Here is a 5,208-nt window from a genome sequence, read left to right on the forward strand (position 1 = left end):
CTTGGCTCAGACCCCCTCTGGTGCTGAGCTGCCCATCGCTTAGCAACCATGTGATTCATCCTCGGGTTCTCCAGATGGATGTTCTCCCCGGGTCCATATTTCCTCCTCAATGTTCTCACTGTTTCTTCCAGGTTCTGCTTGAAAGCTGAAGACAACTTCCTGTGCCTCCAGCCGCCGGACGGTGGAACATCAGGAATCCAGGTGAGTCTCTCACACACACACACACACACACACACACACACACATACACACAATGCTGCCCTCTGATTGGCTGGTCCTCGTCCTTCAGCCCTTCGAGGTTCCTCCTTCATGTGGAGGTGCAGGCTACTTTTCTTTTCTGGAGAGTCTGGATCTTCAGTCTCAGGTTTCTCCTCTGTCAGAGTTTATGCTCTGTAAACTATAATCTATCTTTCATATTTCCATTTTCAGTCATCTATAATGTAATTACATATAAGATTACAGATTACAGATAATGCATTATCTGTAATCTATCACTGATATTCTATTATCCGTAATCTGCAATATGAAATGTATCTTATATAATGTGCTATGTATAATTTATAATCTTTAATCTACAATTTGTAATATATAATCAATGATCTATATTCTGTCATCCAAAACCAGTAATCTATAATCAACAATAAAGATATGTAATCTAAATATAATATATAATCTATAGCCCATAATCTTCATTATTCTATACCATATAATCTGGAATCCATAATCTGTGAATCTATCATACATAATATGCAACTATTATTTTCCATCTATAATCTCAATTTAATATTCTATGTAATCTATGATCTGTTTTTAATGATCTGGATAATCAGTAATCCATATAATTTACAATCCGTGACTAATCTTTATCTATAATCTATAATCCATCTAATCCAGGATCTGTAAACCTATCAATCAATAATCTGCAATCATTTTATTTACAATTTTGAACCTGAAAAATTTAGTATGTCATCTTTGGTCAATATGATATCGAATCTGTAATTTGTAATCCATCATCAATATTCCGAATTTTCCGCTCCAAACCTGTGGTGTGTGCATCCGCGCGCGTGTGCGTGTGTGTGTGTCTGTGTGTGTGGGTGCACACAGGTCTAGTCGCCTTCCACAGAACCGCCCCCCCCCCTTACCCGCGTTGCCATGGCAACGGGACACTGGACGTGGCAAGGGTGGGATCGACGGACCGACCGTGGCCGCGCATGCGCACAATTACGTAACCGGGAGTCGAGTCGGAGGTAGAAGCCGCGAGTTTGGACGGCGACGGAGCTGAAGCCTAGGAAGGTGTAGGAAGGTGGTAGACTTATAATATAATATAACACAACACAACACAATATAATATAAAAGAGTTAATCACAACTTTAATCAATTAACTGATTTAAATGATTGGTTACTTATTCTAATACTTGATACAAAAATTTGACTGGAGCACTTTTATCATTTTTGGTTTTTATATTCAATTAAATTGATATCTGAGATGCCTTTTGTGTGTGTGTGTATGTGTGTGTGTGTGTGTGTGTGTGTGTGTGTGTCTGCGCACTAAAACATACACAGACGAAAAAGGTTTTCTCACTTCAGGGTTTGATCTTATCTGCTGGCGGGTCAGACAACCTTCATGTTCCAATAACACACACACACGCACACGCACACACACACACAACACACACATACGTGACGTTAATGGCAGGATGATGAGTGAGCGCTGACAGAGTGAAGGCTTCATAAAGATCCTTGTCGTTCCTGATTTTATCACAGCGATTTACGGCAGCAGACGAGTGGAGTCTGAACACGTCTGCATGACCCACGCATGAACACACACACACACACACACACACCTCTGCGGTACATGTCTGTAAAGGTAAAGACATGCTGCTTTTTACGGCTGGTGTTTCTATAAAAGTCCTGTGAACCGCCCTGCAGCTGCTGACACACACACACACACACACACACACATACAGAATCGCAGAGAATCCAAACACAACTGAATCAACATGTCTGTGATCTTAAAGCTGTGAAATAACACTATTGTAAGCGGCGTGGAGTGTTTGTTTGTGTATGTGAGCCATGTGCTGAATATTGTATTTGGAGTGTATTACACTTAATGCACTGTTGATAACAGTGTAACAACAATGTAACAATACTTCAGTACCATGCAGTAGCAGTGGAGTGACACCTCAACAGTCTAGTAACAAACAAACAAAAGTGTTATCGTGTATTTACGGTATAGAAACAGTGTAACTGTGCAACACTTTAGTAAACGTAGCATCACTGTAGTAACAAAAATGTGACAACAGTGCAGTAATAGTGTAACAACAGTATGGTAACAGTGCAGTAACAGTGTAAGAACAGCTTAACAACGTCATAATAGTGTAGTAACTTGTGGAGTTGTGTAACAACAGAATGCAAAATGTGTAGAAATAATGTAGTAAAGGTGGAACAACAGTGTAGTAATAGTGTAACAAACGTCTATGAGTGTGAACACAATATAGAAACTGTAGGAACAATGTAGTAAACTTCGTAGCATCAGTGTAGCAACAAAAATGTAACAATGTAACAACAGTGAAGTGTAATAGCTAGTGTAACACCAGTATGGTAAACGTGTAATAGCAGTGTAATAACAGCATTGTAACATTATAGTAACAAATGTGTAGCTGTGTAAACAGTATGCAAAATGTGTAGCAACAACGTGTTAAGAGTCTAGTAATGATGTAACAACAGTGTAGTAACAATGTCGTAATAGTGTCGTGATTGTGTAAAAAACAGTGTAGTAACACTTTAGTAACAATGTAATAACAGGTCAACAGTGTAGTAATAACAGGTCTCAGGCTGACTTTAGCCTTCTTCTGGACTCTGCTTCTTCTTCCATCGTGTCAAACATGGTGTTTCATCACACCCCCCAGCAGATCCTTCCCTCAACTGGGTTCTCAGGAAGAACCCAGGGGTTCCATTCTCCATCCATCCACTTCTCTCCATGGTTCTCCATGGTTCTCCTGCCTGCGTTCTCTCCATGTTCTCCACGTTCTTCACATTCTCCTGTCTGGGTTCTTCATCCATCAGTCCATCAAAGACTGTAGGTGTGAATGTCTGGATGATTGACAGCTGTGAAGCCCCGCCTCCCCGTACTCATCAATAATCCCAGGTGTCCTGCATCGTTATGGAGGAATCCAGAGGGTGGGGGTTCTAATCCCTGCAGTCAAAGCGTCAGTCATCACACACACACACACACACACACACACACACACACAGGTCCAATCAGGAGATGTTTTCTTAAATGTAATTATGTCAAAATAAATCACCAGGAGACACAAACACACATACACACATACACACACACATTCCTGCCTGACACCCCCAGGCGTGTGTGTGTGTCTGCATGCATGCATGCGTGCGTGCGTGTGTGTGTGCATGCATTCCTGGGTGACAGCGTCTCGGTGGCTGGAAGCCTGGTTCAGATGAAGGACGGCATGTTCTGATTCCTGCAACCAGATCCAGACTCTTCAGGAACACACACACACACACACACACACTGAGACATCCTGTGATTCATTCAGACCAGTAAACAATGTCATTGATCCTGGTTTCCATCAATTTCCTGATAACACTTAGAGTCAACCAGGGGTTGGAGGTTCCTGGGGTTCATTGGCTTGTCGTGTCCCAGCTCCGTCACCATGTCTGCTCCTGGAAATGTGCTTGGATGGCAGAACCTTGATCTTCATCTCCATCATCTTCATCTCCGGAGATGATGATGGTTGGATGGTTTCTCCATCTGGTTCAGAGTCTAGGTCAAAGGAACACAGATTCTCCAGGACCGGCTGTTTTGGAGAGAACCTGCCCCTGGTAGTCCTGGAGAACATTGGAACTACAAACACGGTGCCTTTTCAAAGGCGAAATGCTTTTTTTTCTCTGTCGGAGAACCCGAGGTCAGGAGGTTCTGGAGGTCTTGTTGTGTGCAACTGGAGAGCAGGTTCTGGTAGAACTGAGCCGTGGAACTTTCCTAAATGTCCTTTGGCTCTGTGATGGATGGGGTGTGTTTTCCTCCATGGACAGCCCCAGCTGGTACCCCTGGTCGTCCACCATGATAGATGGTGTAATGCGTCAGAACGCTGCGGGGGGGCTCTTTATCTCTGAAAAATACACAAGGACAGGGAAGTTCTCGGGTTCCCCACAGGCATAACCCTTTACTCCAATTGGTATGTGATAACACAGTAAAAAACAACATTAGACAGTTATTACACGGTAATATGTAACATCACAATGTACTCACACAGTAATTAACAACCCTTACATTGCGATAACACAGTAATAAACAACATTACACTGCTATTACTCAGTAATATGTAACAATAGCATGTAATTACACAGTAATTAACAGCGTTACTTCGCAATAACACAGTAATACACAACATACTCTCTTATTAGCGTAATAAACAAAATTATTGTGTAACAACACAGCAGTAAAAATGCATTGGATTGTTATTATACAATACAACATTGGTCTGTAACAACACAGGACTAAACATTACTTTGCAATATCACTGTAATACACAGCATGACTTGTTTTTACACAGTAATATGCAACAATATTATGTTATTACATAGTTATAAACATTACCATGTTGCACAGTAAAAGATTACTTTGCAATTACAGGGTAATAACAACATTACTATGTAATTACAAAGTAATAAACAGCATTACGGTGTAATTACACAGTAGTAGACAACATTACTTTGAGATAACACAGTAATACACAGTTTTACTATGTCTTTTACGCAGGAAAATACAACATCACTTTGTAAAAATGCACTAATATACAACATTATGTGTTATTACAAAAAAAAAATACAACATCACTTTGTAAAACTGGAGTGATATAACACATTGTTATGCTATTACACAGTAATAAACACCATTTCCTTTGTAATAACACAGTAATAACCTCAGAAATACACAGCAGGTTAGGATCTGCGGTGATGAGAGACATAATGGTTTCTCACTAACATCATTATCTGCTTAGGTCTCAACACACACACACACACAAACACACGCACGCACATACACATACAAATCCAAACACACACCGGCATGCGGAAGCACATGCATGTTATCTCCCACTCATCCCAAAGGTCACATGTCTTCTTCTTCTGCTTCTCTTCCTCCAGCCTCCGGAGGACACCCCGCCGAGAGGCCCCGCCCCCCTC

This window comes from Fistularia commersonii, chromosome 9 (assembly GCF_037954325.1).
Source record: "Fistularia commersonii isolate RoL2024-O1a breed Wild chromosome 9, RoL_Fcom_v1.0, whole genome shotgun sequence".
Lineage (NCBI taxonomy): Eukaryota > Metazoa > Chordata > Actinopteri > Syngnathiformes > Fistulariidae > Fistularia > Fistularia commersonii.